General features: G+C 34.3%; 1 pseudogene; it reads right to left on the bottom strand.

Annotated features, from left to right (window-relative positions):
• Window positions 1-1,361: 1,361 nt before the first annotated feature.
• Window positions 1,362-19,290, bottom strand: part of LOC113268769 (peptidyl-prolyl cis-trans isomerase H-like) — a 137,132-nt pseudogene continuing 119,203 nt past the window's right edge.

The raw sequence follows: 19,290 nt of genomic DNA, 5'->3' as shown, positions 1-19,290 counted from the left end.
TTTCATAAAAGCAAATTTTTCAGTCCATTCATTCAGTCTTCATGTACTCAGTTTTTATTTTGTGGCAGAAGGGTAAGGAAAGGGGGAAAAAAAGCAGAATACAGATGTAAACTGCAGAAACCCTGACATTCTGGGGTAGATAAAAAAGAGAATCTTATAAAAAGACTGGGAAGGAGATACTGAAAAAGACAAGCAGTCTCTCAGAGACTAAAGAAAACCAGGATCACAGGAGGAAGTTGTCAAGATTACTGAGTATCACATAAACATCAGTTAAATATGGACTGAAAAGTTTCTGTCCATTGCATCTGTCCCTACCCAGAGAAGGTAGGGATGACTTTCTCTAGAGGAGTTAATTGCACGTGAGGGTAGATGTCAGATTGCTATTGCGTTACAGGTGAAGGTGTACAATGAATGCATGTAAAAACTGATGAAATCTGAATAAGACCTGTTGTCCAGTTAACAGTGTTGCACCTATGTGAATTTTCTGGTTATGTAAGATAATGCTTTTGAGAAAAGCTGTGTGAAGACCTTACAGGAATCTCTGTACTATTTTTGCAACTTCCTGTGAGTCTATAATTATTTCAAAATAAAAAGTGTAAAAAAAAAAAAGGAATGTCCAATTCAAGTAAATTTGAACCCAACATTTTGATTCTATGTTCTCAGTGGAAAGAGAAAAAATAAACAATCTTAAATTCTATTTAATAGTTTGTTTTTCATAGTATTTTGGGTGTCAAAATTCTGTAATCAACCAGGCAGTACTGTAAGACTGAGTAAATATACTGATGTTGTTGGAAGCCAGAATCCTCACTACACAAGAAGGGAATAAGAAATGCTGAATGAAAAGAGGCAAGAATGGAGATTCTGTGGTGTTAGATAAAAATTAGAAATGTCAGTATAAATTCATGATTTCACCATATATTAACATATTATAATAATATTTACCTATACATAGTTCAATGTGTAGCTTACTTATATAGTTAATATATTTATATGTTATATGGAAGAAGGAAGATAAAAATATGGAATGGGGGTTGGAGGTGGTGCCTGGGTGACTCAGTTGGTTAAGCGACCGACTCTTCGTTTCTTTTTTTTTTTTTTTTTTAAGGTTTATTTATCCATTTGACAGTGAGATAGACAGAGCCAGAGCGCGCAAGCAGAGGGAATGGCAGAGGGAGAGAGAGAAGCAGCTCCCGGATGAGCAGAGAGCCCAATGAGGGACTTGATCTCAGGCCCCTGGGGTCATGATCTGAGCCGAAGGCAGATGCCCAACCATCTGAGCCACCCAGGTGCCACTACATGAAGTAGTTTTATGTGATGGAAGAGGAAAAGTCTTCAAGGCATCTGATCAGTCTTGCTCTGGACTACATCTTCCCACACTGTGAGATCACCACAGGCAGCTTGTGTTTATTGTTGGGGCCTGTGGGGACATTCTCAATCTTTCGCATTACTAGAAGTTTATCAATGATTTTTCCAAACACTGCGTGCTTCCCATCCAGCCAATCGCATTTGGAGTAGGTGATGAAGGACTGGCAGCCATTTGTACTGGGACCACTGTTTGCCATGGAAAGCAGACCTGGAGCTGAGTGTCTGAGCTTAAAATTTTCATCTGCAAATGGCCCCCGGTAAATACTGGCAACTCCAGTACCATCTCCATTAACAAAATCCCCATCCTGAATCATGAAATCCTTTATGACCCTGTGGAAGGTGCTCCCTTTGTATACTATCAGAACCCCATCCTTTCTGAATTCTCCAGTGCAGAACTGCATAAAATTCTCGGCTGTCTTAGGCACAATGTCCGCAAAGATCTCAATCTTAAATGCGGCCAACTTCCTGGCCGCCAATGCTGACATCCCTACTCTTGGTTTCTGTTCAGGTCATGATCTCAGGGTCTTGAGGTTGAGCCTTGTGTGGGGCTCCATGCTCAGCTTGGAGTCTGCTTGAGATTCTCTCTCCCTCTGTCCCTTCCCCTCACTTATGCTTGTATACTCTCATTCTCTCTCTAAAATAAATAAATAAATAAATAAATAAATAAATAAATAAATAAATAAAAATATATATTATGGAATAGGGTAAGGCTTGGGAAATTCCTGACTTTATGATTTTGTAAAGGACTGATGTGTTCATTACTACTGGAAAATAATTGTTCCAATTATCTTTCAGTGGGCAAAGGCAAAACTAAAAAGGTCAATTTTATCCCATTCATGCCAATTATAAATAGAATGTGTGATCATGCAAAAGTTGGTAAAAAATGTTTGGGGATGTGTGTGTGCATGTTATAAAAGAGTAAGAACACATGTTAAAGTAAATGTAGCAAAATATTAACAACTGGTAAATCTGAGTAATGGACACTTGACATGCTTCTTGGAAGTTTAGAATTATTACAAAATTAGCATTTAGAAAGACCAAATATCAGATTAGTAAGTAGAAATTGTAAGTATAAACTAATAATTTAAAAAACTTATTTTTGAAAAAAAGAATAAAAAGTTAAATTAATGATTAATTAAATAAAAATGGAAATAATAATTTAAAAATAGTAACATTCAATTTTTTCTGAATATTTACTATCTGTCTTGCACTTTCAAAATGCATTTTATTTCTTCATTCATTTAATCCATGCAAATTCCTGTGGTGGTAGATTGTTCTCCTAGCTTTAGAGAGGAGAAAATGAAGGCATAGGGATTTTAAATCAACCTAGCCAGAGTGACTCAGGTGATAGTTGGAAAACTGGTTCAAATAGAAGCAGTCCAGTTCTCTAACCAGTTAGATCAACCATTGTAGTTGGTGAAGTAAACATCTTCATATAGTGATGAGAAGAACGCAATGTGTAACCAGGCAGCGAAGCCCATAGTTCCCTACTGTAGGAGATACTGGATTTCAAATTACATGTGGAAAGGTTGGCCCCAAGTAGCATAAATGTTACCTCTCTTGTGGTATCTAGAATTTACTGTGGCAATTGAACAGGGTGATTAAGATAGCTATTAAGATCATTTATGTAAAATCTATTTATAAATTTAGATGGAATCATATTATGTATCTATTTGGAAAGTCACATTATTGTTGGTGAAGACTAGAAATTTTAGCCTACTTAATAGGCATGGACCAAATTGAAAACCCCTTTATAAGCAGCTGGCTGCTTTTCATGTTTACTGTAATAATTTCTTGAGTTCAAACATAGCATCTAACATAATATTACGACGGGAAGTATGGCATTAGTGTAAAGAAAATAAGGCATTTCATTGCTTTTAAATTGATAGCAGAAATAATTTGATACAAGTAGAATAATACAGGTATATGGATAATCTAATTCAATTAGTTATACATACTTTGGATAATTGCTGAGAAGCAGCACTATTCATTCTTTTAAAAAGTTACTATGAGGGGCGCCTGGGTGGCTCAGTCATTAAGTGTCTGCCTTTGGCTCAGGCGTGATTCCGGCATTCTGGGATCGAGCCCCACATCAGGCTTCTCCGCTAGGAGCCTGCTTCTTCCTCTCCCCCTCTGCCTGCTTGTATTCCCTCTCTCACTGGCTGTCTCTATCTCTGTCAAAATAAATAAATAAAATCTTAAAAAATAATAATAATAAATAAATAAATGATACTATGAGGGGCATCTGGATGGCTCAGTTGGTTAAGCAGCGATCTCAAATAAATAAAATATTAAAAAAAAAAGAATACTATGAGATCATAATGGTATGTGTCCATATTGTGTACTTGTGAGATAATCAGGTACTTGTTATATTAAAATATACGTATATAAATGTAAATGTGTGTGATAGAGAATATGGGCCATCTTTAAAAAGCTCAGAGCAAATTAAAATCATTTCCACCAAGTGCTGATTTCCAGGTCTACTCGTATTGTGACGTACTTGTGATTATTATTCTGACTCTTGATTCTCTGTTTTCCTGCACATTTCTAATCCAGATTCAGAAAAACTCTTGGGTTGGTTTTTTTGGTTTTTTGGGGTTTTTTGAACCACTTAAGGAACAACACAATCATGAAATCTCTCTGCTTAAATCTTTTTAATCATCCACTCTACCTATAGAGTTTTATATGAAGTCCTTGAACACGCTCACAGTGACATTTTTGATCGACACTTCCCTTCACAGCATACTACCTTATACCCAGTCAGTCCCAGTGCTGATTGTGTTTGCATCCTCTGTGTTTTATAGATGTTCTAATGTAGAATTTGGGATCGCCTTGAAAATTTTACAAAAATGTGGACCCTAGCATTTGTAGGCAGTTTTCAATGGCACATAGAGGTAACTAGAATTTCTTTTAAAAATATTAAATATTAATTTCCCTCATATACTATAAGATATATTTCCAACAAGAATGAATACATGGAACACTTTGAGAAAATACAGTAGTGTAGAAGAGTTTGGTCACTTCTTATTTGAATCTACAGCAAGACAGAGAACCAACAGATAGGACTAATGGGAATTGAAAGGAGGTAAGGCATGTGTTCAGAGAAGCTTTAGTGTGAAGCCTTGGCAGATGAATCAGGGGTGCATAAACCATTGTATCAATGGTGGGTAGCCAAGAGTATGCATCATGTGCCCACTTGGTTTGAGAGGTCAGAAGACTGAAAGAGGGAAAGTGTCAGAGAAAAAGTTGGTCTTTGAGGGCATAGGGAATTCTCCGCAGGTTACAGATCATTCAGATTTGAAATTCATAATTGCTACCCATTCCATGTTTTCAAATTATAAGTCTAAATTAAACCTATTCTCAATTGTAAAGTGCTTATTTTTGACCAGAACTGATTAGAGAGTTTGTGGGTTCCTAAGTCTTTCTGTTTCCTTCTTTTCCCATCTGATTTTCAGGGATGGCTCCCTTGTATTGCTGTGATAGGACATATATTTTCGCTCATATTATGTTTTAAAAAGGGACAGCTCCCTGTCACTAGAGAAATAAATTAAAGTTCTTACATTGGTGCTTGGAATCCAAATGGACCCCAACTATCCCTGCCCCCAGAAACAGAAAAGGAAAGGAAAGGAAAAACAAATTCAAGATCTAATACCATCTAAACGTATTTATAAATAAAATACATGCACACATTTTGATATAAAATACAGTATTTGTAGCTCAATTTCAACAAGTATATTCTAAGTGACATTTTTCAGGTCACAGTGTAACTATCATGTTATTAATGGCCATTAAAACTGGACTGAAATCACTATGATCAGCCCAGTTGCAGCAGCAATAAGTGGGCTGGTTGTGAAAACACAACTTGATTGTTTTCATGCTTGATTTCTGACATGTGACAGAGGGGAAGAATTGTTAAAATTCACAGATTTTATCCCACCTACCCCTTTTGACTTTGTTCGCACTACCAGAGCACAGGGTTATTGCCTTCTAGACTTTGGCATCTGTGCTTCTAAGTATAACAGATTCCTGCCACTATGTAGAGGAACAAATACCCCCCAGTATGCTGAATGTGATGAGAGTATGTGAATGTGTTAGCTGAGGGGGTTTCTGGAACGTTACTTCTCCAAAACAAGAGAACTTCATTGTTTTTCCAGCACTTTCTCCAAGTCATTGAAATACAGAACTGTAAGAATCCTTGTTTACCAAATAACAAAATAAAACAAACAAACAAAAAAAAAAACGAAAGAAAGAAACACAAAACACAAAAACAATCTATTTCCTCTGCTCTCTGAAATATGGTGACTGTTGGAACAAGATGAACAAGTACAGAGACTTGACTTAGATTACAGGTTCAAACATGAATTCTAAAATTGTGGACTGGTTTGTCTAAATTTAGTGGCTTTTCTGTCTTCCATTCTTCTTTGATAATCTGCATGATTGCCCAGCCAAGGATCATTCAACAAACTGACCTAGCAATTTTGGTCACTCATAGTTTGAAATCTTCAGAAATAATGAGGGTTTGAAGCAGCGTTTAAAAAAAAAAAATAGCACAAATTCTGAGCTATATGATAAGCTAGCTCACATGCTGTTTCTAAGTGGTTAGTTTTTTATTCCTCTGGGAAAAATAAGGGAAAATAACCCAATTTTATTTCCTTTACTCATAAATCTTAAGGTTATTTTGATACTTAAGAAATTGGAGAATAAATAAATGGATTATTGCAAATGTCATAGCAGTACTTCTGTGCCTAGTAGGGGCTTAAGTTTTACAGTAATACATATTTGATAATACACACAACCAGGAAGATCATAGGAAATTTGCAGTACAAGTGAGTGTAGATTAATATAAGTAGATCTTTACTGAGTAAAATATAACCATCAGATTATATTTTATACAACAGAGAGATGGGAAATGATGATGGCTCTGAACTGTATAACATAAAGCAGAACAAAATACACAAAAGTAAGGAAACTATGGAAATGTGCTAAGCACTTCTAAAATGATTGGCTGCAGTAAAACATGAGGCCTACCCTCCCAGGTGCTCTTCTTTCTTTCTTTCTTTTTTTTTTTTAAGTTCTGAAATAGGGCTGCTTTGCCATAGCTAGTTCTAAGTGACCCTTCCCCCAAATTTCTTGCCAATTTTATAGTGTATAGAATTTTGGTGGAATTGTAAACTAAAGGTTTTGCAATTGGAAACTCAGATGCCTTAAAAAAAATCTTTCATTTGGCCAGACATACTTATATATCTTTAAAAAGTGAATTAAATAAACCTATTTAAGTGCTGGTAGAACTTCTTTAGTATATAAAATATTCTTAGAAAAAAATCAAACTTTATTTTTTCATAATTGAATTCACTTCATACCTTATACATCTGATTCTGTCTGTCTGATGCACAATGACACAAAAAATGATCATTTCTAGTTAAGTTGTATAATTTTGTTATTTCTCAGTCATATCAAATTATAACTCCAATTATATTCAGTATTATTTTCATTTTATGCTTTCAGCCCTTCTGAATTTCATGTTAAGCATCTAGTGGCTTATGGAAATACCAGCCACATTTGTGGGGAGGAGAATATAGAAGACTATTGGTTTTTCTTGATGTTATATTAATAGCATTTGAGTTGTAATCAGTTTCATTTGATCCTTAGGAATTACAACTTCATTGCCAACATTGACAATAGAAAACTAGTTAGCCTAGAAGGCTAATCAGCAAGAAACAGAACCAATTGCCTTGATTTCTAATTTGTTAAACTGGAGCTTATTAACAACATAGTTAATAAAAGAAAGTTCTTATTCTTATTGGCTCCTCGTCTTCTTTTCTGCATCCCCCCTCCCCGCCATTTTTCTTGGCATATTTTATTTGAAAAGTCCTCCTTCAGCTGTTATTTTGAGTTAAGAACCTTCTTTAGTCTCACCTTTAAACTTATTATGGACAAATATGACAACTTCCCTTGATTTTCTCATACTTGTACAGCACACACAAAAAATTGGCTAACATTATTTTATACCAACCATACTTTCTTATGGTAATTACATGCTTATCAGCCTTTCTGTTGCACACACTGAATCCTTATTCCATATGAAATAAGACTGGAGGTCAAGTAACCATCAACCAATCAAGCAACCAACCAACCAGAAAAATCTTTGGCTTTTTCAACTTACCTGTAAAATGTTTCCTTAATCTCCTTGTTTTAACTAAGTATGACAGTCTGCAGACACTGCTTTTCTGGTCTTCTTAAATACTAACTGATTTTTTTTTTCTCCAAATAACTTTATAAGCTCTAGGTTAAGAGATATGGTACATATTCTTGTAGCCCACACCCTCCTTTAGGTGTAAACATACATTTTGAGGCTCATACAACCAGAACAGAAACTTGTCTAATTTCTTTGGCATTGCAGTGATTTCTCCCCTTGATTGTCTCTTTAGGATGCTGTTATTGACTCTATCTTTCACTCTAATAGAAGTCCAGCTATCAGTCCTGAAGGGTGACTTCATAATCACAGGAATGGCCCTTCAAAACCCTGAACTCAGTTTCCAGCTCTCCCCAAATTCAGTGACTTATCTCCCAGTTTCCTCAGTGTAATGGGGTTCTCTAGAGAAAGAAAGATAATAGGGGATGTATTAGAGAGCCAATTCTAGAGGCCTCAGAACTAATTTGGAAAACTCATTTTTAAAATTCTCATCTTCTAAAACCACTCTCAATACTCAAATATTATTAGTCAGGATTCTCCAGAAAAACAAATCCAATACCTTATAATCCCATGATTATGAGGCTGAGAAGTCCCATGATAGGTTATCTGCAAACAGAAAACCCAAGAAAGCCAGTGGTGTATTTTGATGACCTAAGAGCCAGGAGTTCTTACCACAGAAGATCAATGCTCAGACTTACTCAGTTAACCAAAAAGAGAGGGAATTGTCTCTTCCTTTGCCTTTCTATTTCATTCAGGCCGTCAATGGATTAGATTATGCCCACCCACCTTGGAAAAGGCCATCTGCTTTATTTGGTTCTCCAATTCAAATGTTAATCTCTTCAGGAAACACCTTCAAAGATAGACCCATGTGTAGAGGGGAGCGGGGTGCAGGTCCTAGCAAGAATAGAAGCCTGAAAAGGAGCAAAGGGGGGAAAAGCCTTTTTTAATGGGGTCCCTTCAGTTTCCCTGTCTCGCTCGAATACTTTTTCCTTGATAGCCCGTAAGTTAAATACTGTTATGTAAAATTAACAATACATAAACACTATGATATAAAGTCAACATATTCTATGCTACATTAAAGGAATAAGAGATAAAAGAAAACAAAGACACTTGCACACACAAACATCTATCTTTTTCTATCTATCATCTATCTATCTATCATCTATCTATCTATCTACCTATCTATCTATCTATCTATCTATCTATCATCTATCTATCTATGTATCTATCATGTATCTACAGTTGACCCTTGAACAACACAGGTTTGAACTGTTCAGTTATACATAGACTTTTTGACAAAATCAGCACAGCACTATAAATGTATTTTCTCTTGCTTATAATTTTCTTAATAACATTTTCTTTTTTCCAGCTTATTTATTGTGAAAATAAATAATCTATATAACATTCCAAATATGTGTTAACTGCTTATGTTAAGTTTTGGCAAAGTCAAAATTATATGCCAATTTTTGACTGTGGGGGAGGTCAGCATCCCTCACCCCTGCATTGTTCAAGGGTCAAATTTATTACATTTCTTCTACCATTATCCCACCTCCTTAGTATCCATTTCCACATATATTCCCTAGATTCATGTTGGTATAAATTAGAATACTCGAGTAGTTCTTTTGGAGTGTAATACATCTCTTATGGGTCATTTGTTGTATCTCACTTTTAGGGGCTACTGGGTCTACGGTCTAGTTATAGATCAGAAGCAAAGAGTACACATGTGGGTGGTTCTAAGGAGAGTCAGCATTATGCCACAAGGCAACTGCTTCAGTGGAAGCCTTTTCCATTCTCTCAAAAAATGCAGAATATATGGTTAATCTGATCATACAGAGATGAAAAGGCTTACACTACTGTGGACAGAAAAGCCTGATACCACTGGGGGTATGGAAGCTACTTCCTTTGGCGGGTGGGAGACCTCTCCTCTCCTAATGGCAAAAAGAAAAACAAAACAGAAAAACAAATTGGAGGCCATGGCTGGCTTAGTTGATAGAACATGTGACTTTTTTTTTAAATTTTATTTATTTATTTGACAGAGAGAGAGAGAGACAGCCAGCGAGAGAGGGAACACAAACAGGGGGAGTGGGAGAGGAAGAAGCAGGCTTCCCACGGAGAAGCCTGATGCGGGGCTCGATCACAAAACTCCGGGATCACGCCCTGAGCCGAAGGCAGACGCTTAATGACTGAGCCACCCAGGTGCCCCAGAACATGGGACTCTTGATCTTAGGGTTGTGTGTTCAAGGACTACGTTGAATGAGGAACCTACTTTAAAAAAAAAAAAAAAAAAAAAAAAATATATATATATATATATATATATGTTATATTGAAAAAATACATATATATTTGATATATAATATATATTTAAATATATATATATATATATATTAGGTTGAATCTGTAAATCAGCATGAGGAAATTAATATTTTAAAGTCTTCCAATCCAAAAAAGAAAGAAAGAAAAAAGAAACAAAGAAAGAAACAAAGAAAGAAACAAAGAAAGAAAGAAAGAGAAAGAAAAAATAAAAGGAAAGGAAAGGAAAAGAAAGGAAAGAAAAGAAAAGAAAAGAAAAAAAAGCATCAGAATTTAGGAGCTCCATGTCCCTAGATTCCTGTGTCTCTCCACCTCCAACTTTAGGATCCCATTCTTCCATAATCAATACCCTCATTTTAACAGTAGACATCTTGTGAGGCTGGGAATTCAACCTGCTTTGGAATTCAGCCAGCCATAGAGTGAAATTCTATGTTGATTTTCAGCAATCTCATCTTTGCATCTGCAAGAGATAAGGGCCTATCTCAAGGACACAGGTAATTTACACCATGCTTGAACCGGGAATTTAAATCCCTGAGTTCATTCTTTTCATTCATAGGTCACATCATAGACACGGCAGGCTGTCAGTGCTTTTTGCTACTGTAAATAAAATCATTTGTGTCTTTAAATCTAATCAAATTGGAGAGCTAATTCCAGAAACCCCAGAACTAATTTGGAAAACTCATCTTTAAAATTCTGTTCCTCTAGACCTACTCTTAATATCAAAATCTGTATTAAGGAACAGAATGAATAATATGTATATATGATTTTTTATAATGTCTTGACTCATACAGTTATGAAGGCTAAGCCCCATGGTCTGTCATCTGCAAGCCAGAGACCCAGGAATATCAGTGGTGTAGCTTAAAGTCATGAGAGCCAAAGAGAAGACGTAGATTCCAGTCAGTCTGAAGGCCTGAGGACCAGGAGAGCTTGTTTCAAAAGACCAATTCTCCAGCTCATGTAATCAGGCAGAGAGAATTCGATCTTCCCTTTTATTTTTGTTCTATTCAGGTCCTCAATGGATTAGGTGATGTCCATGCCCATTGGGAAAGCTATCTGCTTTATTCAATTCACCATCCCAATTGTTAATCTCTTCCAGAAACACCCTCATATGCACACTCCCCAAATAATGTTTAACCAGATACCTGGACATCCCTTGGCCCAGTCAAGTTGACACATAAAATAAACTATCACATCCAGTCCTTTACATCCATGACCACACTATCTCAACTCTCCTCTTCACTGACATCCTTTTGAGAAGTGGTTGGTATTTACTGTCTCCACTTCCCCACCTATAATTCATTCTTTAGTCTGTTTCCTTCTTTGTCCCTTTCCTTTGCCATTAGCAGCTTATTTTCTCTCTTTTTCTTCGCTTCAAAACTGAATGTTCACTGACAAAGTTGCCAGTTATGTTCTGTTTATAGATTGTGTGACTGCCCTTTTCTAGACCATCGGGCACTGTTAACCACTACCCATTTCCTCAAATTGCTTTCCTTTCTCGCATCTTTGTGGCACCTAATCTTACAACATTTTAGTGGCCCTTATTTCTCATTCTCCTTTATTGTTTTTTTCCCTACTATTCTTTTTCCTTAAATGTTGATGTTTTCCAAACTGTGTCCTTTATCCTGAGCATATTCTAAGTGAATCTCTAATAGATTTTTTACAGCCTAATACCACTCCCTTAACACTCTGCTTTAAATACAATCTTCCCAAGGTTTTCTAATGCTGTAACCTCATTTAGAGAAAATAATAAAATATAACTGTAGAGCTTATTAAAATCTATCAGAGCCTATTACAACAATCCCCTAAATAACATGTCTTATTTTTTTTATAAGTCTTTGTAATGTATATCCAAATAGTGATATCCAAATATTTTATAATGTTATATGCTAGTCACTTTCACTTTCCATTATAGAAATTTAACAATCAATATCCATAACACTTTCAATTAACATAAAAATAGATGTGAATTCTTGCATCCTACTTTATATGCCATTATAGACCTAGATTCTATTAACAGATACTGTCTTTGTAAATAATAGGCTGTATATTTATTTACTGTGTACTGTTAAAGTATATAGTATGCTGTGTATTAATAGTAGTTTTATAAACTTTACTAAACAAATCTGATAGTGCAACAGCACATGAAAGAAGAAATGATATTTGCTGATGAGAAAATATTCCTTTAACAAATGTACATGTTACTTATGTACTCACAACTTCAGTGTTTAAATTAAATGTATGAGAAAGTTAAGAGTTGATAGAAAGATGGTACTATTGAAGAGAGCATCGGTATCTTTATCATTTTAAACAATTTTTATTTAAACTCCAGTACTTAACATCCAATGTAGTATTAGTTTCAGGTGTGAATATAGTCATTCAACACTTCCACACCACACCCGGAGCTTGTAAAGACTAGTGCACTCCTTATTCTCCATCACCTATTTAACGCAACCCCTCACCCACCTCCTCTCTGGTAACCATCTGTTTGTTCTCTATAATTGAGAGTCTCTTTCTTCCTTTCTCTCTCTCTCTCTCTCTTTTTTCCCTCTGCTTGTTTGTTTTCTTTCTTAAATTCCACATGAGTGAAATCATATGGTATTTGTTGATCTCTGACTGACTTATTTTGTCTTTTCTTCAACAATATTTTTAATTGTAAAACTTGGAAAGCCAAATAGAAATAATAAAATAGAATATAAATTATATATTCATTTGTAATGAATATGGATGCTTTGAAAATGGATACTATATTAAGAAGAATAGCAGAAATGTGGTGTATTTTAACTAACATGAATTTATATTAAGTCTTTGTTATTTTAGGAAAAAATTTCAAAGTATCTTCAATCCAGATTTATTTTTGACACACAATTTTACTTTCAGCTGATATAACTGTGTTATAAGTTTGAGCCCATGTGTTTGTATAAGATGGGAGACTACTGAATATTGTCTATGTCATTATTTTTACAGTTTGTGTCCTGTTCTTTCCAAAATTTGCGCAGCTTCTTGTCTCTAATGTAGGCTCTAAAATATTGCCTAAAACCAACAGCTAAGAAAGAATGACTGGAATAGAATGAAAATGATATGTATATTTGAATGAATATAGGAACCAATGAGAGCAGTCTCTGGGGGCACATGGTAATCATTGGTAATGGAGGCAGGATTTCTTTGTAAATTACAGTTTGAAGACCTTACCTAAAAAATCTCAGTAGTAAATATAAATAAGCACATTGTTTTATTAAATAATAGCTTTAAGATTCACAGATTTCCTTGTAAATCCTTTGAAATGTTCTGATCATGTCTATAGGCATTATGCTAAAGCAATATTTGTGAGTTAAAATGAATTAATCACTGGAGAAATAATTTAGGGTACTTGAGATCTGATTGAATAATATTCTAGGGAGATGGTATTAAATTGGGTGAAATACACTAAAAGGACTTCTTGTTATTTAGTGAGACAATTTCAAAGGAAACTATTTTAGGCTCAGTCTGCTAAAGATTTGAAGCTATTTTCAGTGGCTTGATGATTTGAAATGTTGATTGCTAGCCAACTAATAGATTAAGTCCTTTAGGAACGCAGATGAGTCAATAGTGCAGTAATAAGCATCATAATACTTAGCACTTTTAATATTCACAACATTTTATAAACATTATCTAATTAATCCTTATATCAATCCCATGAGACAGATGAATATCGTTCTCATTTTACTGATGGTAGAGCAAAGAATACTATGCGTAAATGCCAAGTCACAGAGTACAAAATGTTAGTATGATCTCAGACACATTTGCAAATGTGAATTTCTAAACATGATGAAGTTGATTTTTAGAGATTAAATATATGATTCCTAAAAGGTGGTACACTGTAATTAGCATTATATAAATACTTAAAGTACAAATCTAGTTGTTTATCTTTTACTGGTAAAAGTCATTTTACTGTTATTCTTTCAAATTGCAGGCAAGATTCTGAATTATCTTTTTTTAAAATTTTGTGTTTTATTATATTTCTTGTTTAAAATTGTGGACGAGAGTATTTAAACTCTCTTCAAACTCATCCGTTTTTGATTATTCTAAAGTTACAAAAATAATATAACCTCACTGTAATAAGTGACACTATGAAAACTGCCGATGAAGTTTTCTATCCCAAACCCGCCATCCCAAGAGACCGGAGGCAGCAATATTGGTAGCCTGGTTGGTTATGTGTCCTTTCACTCCTTTCTCCTTGCTCATACAAACATATATATTTGGAAGGATTCCAATTATTTTCTTATACATTTTTATACAGAAATAGCATATTTTACACTTTGCTTTGTCACTTGCTTTTTTCACTTTCATTTTGGTACTTATTTAAAATTGTACTGTGAAATAAATTGCCTTGATTTTATTCTTCATTGGCACTCAACAATACCATTGCATTTCTCAACCAAAACATCTTTTTATTTCACTTACATAAAATTCCACCTTTGTCACACATTTACATGTATCGATATATATATATATATATATATCCCTAGATTATTAATAATATTTTTCTACCTGTATTAAAACAATATAATGATTTGATTATAGTGGTTTATACAGATGGAGCAAATCTCTTTTCATTCATTTGTTGACTATTCTTGGGTATTGAATTGTCTATAGTGTTAAATGAAAAGAAAAGTTTGGGATTATGAGTTTAAATGCATTAAATTATCTTTATCACTTTCTTTCTTTCTTTTTTTATTTTTTTAAATCCCCTATAACTTACCCTGAGTCCTCTATGTAACAGAGCCTGAAAAAAAGAATCAAAGAATGGATATTTTATTTAGGAGGTGCAAATAGAAGGCAATAACAATGGGAAGGAGTAAGGAAAGGTGAGATGTAATGGGAAACCAAGCATCACCATGTTAGCTACTGATTTCAAACAAGCTTAAGAAAAACTGACCAGACTGCTCTAGATTTTACAGGACACTTAAGGACTTCTCCCCTACAGCTTCCTAGAGAAATTCTTTCTTGGTGCAACACAAAAGAGAGGGGAATAAGGTTTACTCCACGAGTGATTAATTCCACTGTCTCCTCTGGTGTCTTATCCAGTAACTTCAGTGGGCATTTGGGATCATAGACTCTCGTGCCCTGAAGTGAGGCAATGCCTCCAAATCTTCAGTGGCAGATGAGCCATAAACGCTCGGCTACAAACTGGTGGTAAAGTTGGAGAACCTGGTCCTCCCACCCTAAGTGATAAATTTAACTCTTTTAAGTGTAGATGGAACAGTGAGAAAACCAGCTATGTTCAGTACAATTTAAAAAGCATTTTAAATTAATTTTAGTATAGTTGATGTACAATATTATGTTAGTTTCAAGTATGCAATACAATGATTCAACTTCTCTATATGTTATGCTATTCAGAATCTTTTAAATAGATGTTTAGTTTCCATCTTAAGTGTCTCTCCCTGCATTGGTCTCAAAGTGCTGTATCCTTTCTTGTCAATACACATTTCTACTAAGAAACCATTCATTTCCTCAGCACTTTACACATCAATTGGATAGCAGTGTATTCTTAGACTCATTTGTCTCTACTGTATTTATGTTTATATCTTATTTCTCACTTCATTCCTTTCCCTTTGGATCTCTTTGCTTTTAATATTATAAAAGTTTTGTCTCTTTTGTGGTTCTTTTAAAAAAGAATCAGCGTTTGGATTATTTACCTTTGATTTTTTTGTTCTTTTTTTCAATTAATAATGTTAACTTCTATTCTTGACATTTTTTAGTTTGTTGTTTTTATATTGACTTTATACATGAAAGTAATTTAGACATAGTCTTATTTGGAGAAAGTGACCTATATAGAATAATATCTTCACATTCTTTTTACAATAAGCTTAAAAATGTTATGAGTTATCAATCTAAAATAATGTTATAACCACCTGAAGAATGACTACAGATGATTACATTAACAGTAAAAATTAAATTTACTTCCAGACATTGGAGAAATTTCAGTGAAAGATTTGTGTTCATTTTGAAAGTTAGGATATTACTGATTTAATAAGTATATATTAAAATGCCTAATCATCTTAGTGTTTCAAAGAAAAATAATAGGTAGATATTATCTAGAATTTTAAGTTACCAATTCATCACTATTTCTGATAATTGTTCCCCAAACTGTCTTTACTATAATAATTTCCTAACAATATTGCTTCAAATGTGACAGTATAACAATGGAGATGAACACAGAATTTATACTATTCATGGTCAATTTATTTTAAAATATTAAGTATATTTTAAAATTAGATTTCCACAATGCACTTCTGTGAAGGATTTTGTTCACCCACAGGCTCTTTTGTATGTGATGTTTCTATCACCTGAGTTCTGGGACTTTATATGAATTTCCTCAGTGATTTTAACACAACTTCATTCTTTTATTCTATATATCCTTCATATAGTATCTCTATTGTGATAAATCAAGTGTTACCATTATTATACTTTCTCTAGTCAATTTGCTTGAATATTCACTTTATTTCAGACATGGACTAAAATGATTCTATCTTTGGCTCATCTGTTATCCCAAATCTCAAACTCTGAGTACTCCCCGACTGAAATCTACCTATTTCTACATCTCTCATTCACTCACTCTTACAAACGTTTGCATGAATATTATTTTCTTGATCTTTCCATATTCTCCAAATCTATCATAAGTCTTCATAGTCATTTCTATGCTAATATTCAGCTCTATTACCATTTTTTCTCTTTCAAATCTGTGATGCTGAATTTTATGAGAAAAATAAATAAAATTATGCCTCACTCTACATTTAACTTTAGCCTCAACTTGATGGTTATTGATAAAATCTTTTTTCATGCCTTCTGTATCATCTTCTGATACACCTTTCTGTGGCTTCATCTACCCTTTTACATAATCTTCAAACCTTCAATTCCGTAATTCCTTTCCAAAGTTCCCGGCTTCATCTTCCAAAAGTAAGACCATCACACCAGTTCTTTTAAATTTTTATTCCAATGTCTTAAAAATATTATTGTTTCATTATCTGTTTTATTTTTAGACTTCCATCTTGACCAAGAAAAAAATTCTTGTTTTCTTTTCCTGAGATCTTTCTCTCTCTCTTTTAATTTGAAACACTTCTCCCTTGCCTAGGTACTCACTTTAGCAATTATTTGCCTTCCACTGCATTTTCTTTGTCTCTGATAGCTGCTTTCTAGTCAAAACACTTATTAGAATGGCTATCATCAAAATGACAAGAAATAATGAGTGTTGGCAAGCATGTAGAGAAGAAGGATCCCTTGTGCACTGTTGGGAATGGAAATTGGTTCAGCCACTTTGATAAACAGTATGAAGGTTCCTCAAAAAAAGTATAACTATCACGTGATCCAGCAATTTCACTTCTGGGTATATATCTGAAGGAAATAAAAACAGGATCTAGAAGAGATATCCACACTCTCATGTTCATCGCAGCATTATTTACAATACCCAAGATATGTAAACAACTTAAGTGCTTATCAACAGATGAACGGATTAAGAAATTATGGTAAACATATACAATGGAATATTACTCAACCACAAAAGAGAAGAAAATCCTGCCATTTACAGCAACATGGATGGACTTTGAGGGCATTATACTAAGTGAAATAAATCAGACAGAGAAAGTCTTATGATCTCACTCATATGTGGGATCTAAAAAGCTCAAAATTACAGAAACTGGGACTAGATTTGTGGTTGCCAGCGGGAGGAGGGATGGGGGAGGAGGATTGGGGGAGAATAGTTGAAGGTAGTCAAAAAGCATGAAATTTCAGTTATGAGATAAGTTCTGGTTATGTACGGCATGGCGACTATAGTTAACAATATTGTACTGTATACTTGAAAGTTGAAAGAGAGTAGATCTTAAAACTCATCACAAGAAAAAAATATTTAACTGTGTGAGGAAATGGCTGTTAACTAAGCTTATTGTTAATCATTTTATAATATATATAGATATCAAACCATTATGTTGTGCACCTTAAGTTAACACAATATTATATGTCCATCATATCTCAATAAAATTGGAGACTATTTTGTTCAAAGTCTCTCAAACAAAAAGCATGCCAATAACCTCCATAAATCTTTAGGTTGGGTTTATATTTCTCTTTTATTAAAAAAAAAACACCAAACTTCTAAAATATACCTGCTACCCTCAATAATTCAGTGAAATTATTTAAGCAACCTTGATATTTACATTTTCTTCACTGTAATTACCTTAGTTACTCCTAAGTTTTGACGGTGTTCAATATGTATCCCTTGTTCTTAAAAACAGTAACTTCTTTGGGGGGAGAAGTGTTCCCTTAATAGCTTTACACTTCCATTCATTCTTTATTGCTATTTTTTATCATTTATACTGGTATCCTTTTCTCCTCTATGTTTAAATAAAGTATGACTGTACTCATCTTTTTTCTCTTTTTGGGGGAATATTATAGATTAACTTTCTAAACATCTGTTTCATTCTTCTCTTATTTGGAGAGGTTACTCAGATTATTCAGAGCTAGAAATCTGGATAATAATTCAGGTTTTGTCACTTGGATGCAAATGTATAATATTTGAAAGACAAGCGAGGGGTAGGGATTTTTTATATAATTTCCATTTCTCTTCCGATTTTTTCCTTTCTTTGTTTCTCTTTACTTTCCCCCTTCTTACATTTATAAGCAAGCCATGCTTTAGACATTGAGCGACTATCTGTGGTGTCATTTCAGGGTCTATTCTTCAGTTTATTGGGTGCTGAGAGGCAATTGTGTGGTGACATGATGGCAGAAACATCTTTTACTCTCTGAGACGCAGGTGCAATTTTACATTAACAGATCTAATGTCATCCTCAGATGCAGTAGCTCTCCTTGCGGCAGTTCTGTGTTTTTCTCCCAATCACTTCTGAAGATCCACCCTAGAACTCATTCATTCAGTTCTTATAAATACTTATTTCCTTATATTACTCTTTTACCAACTTGAAAGTGACTTCATCTACTATCAAGAGTTTGATTTTTGTCTCTTTAGTAGTTAACTCAAAAATCTACGTATTTCACACCATTGGTATACTGGAAATGGAAGTAGGTTGAAGGGTTGATTCCAGCAGCCAGTTTAGACAAAAATCAATTACTTACTTTGAGTTTAAATCTTCTCAGGGTGCCTAGGTGACTCAGTTGGTTAAGCATCTGCGTTCAGCCCAGCTTGTGGTCCCAGGGTCCTGGGATTCAGCCCCACATCTGGCTTCCTGCTCAGGGGAGCCTGCTTCTCCTTCTGTCTCTGCCCTTTCTCCTGCTCGTGCTCTTTCCCTCTGTCAAATAAATAAATAAAATCTTTTTTTTAAAAAGCTTCTCGGCACTAAAAATAAAATAATGATACTTATCTCACATGGTTGCTTGAAAAAAATGAGATTATGTATTTGGAAGCATCTAGAATTGTTCCTGAGGTATATTATTTGTTC

Source organism: Ursus arctos, unplaced genomic scaffold (assembly GCF_023065955.2).
Source record: "Ursus arctos isolate Adak ecotype North America unplaced genomic scaffold, UrsArc2.0 scaffold_2, whole genome shotgun sequence".
Lineage (NCBI taxonomy): Eukaryota > Metazoa > Chordata > Mammalia > Carnivora > Ursidae > Ursus > Ursus arctos.
The sequence above is the reverse complement of the archived record's forward strand: the minus strand, read 5'-3'. Positions and strand labels throughout refer to the sequence as shown.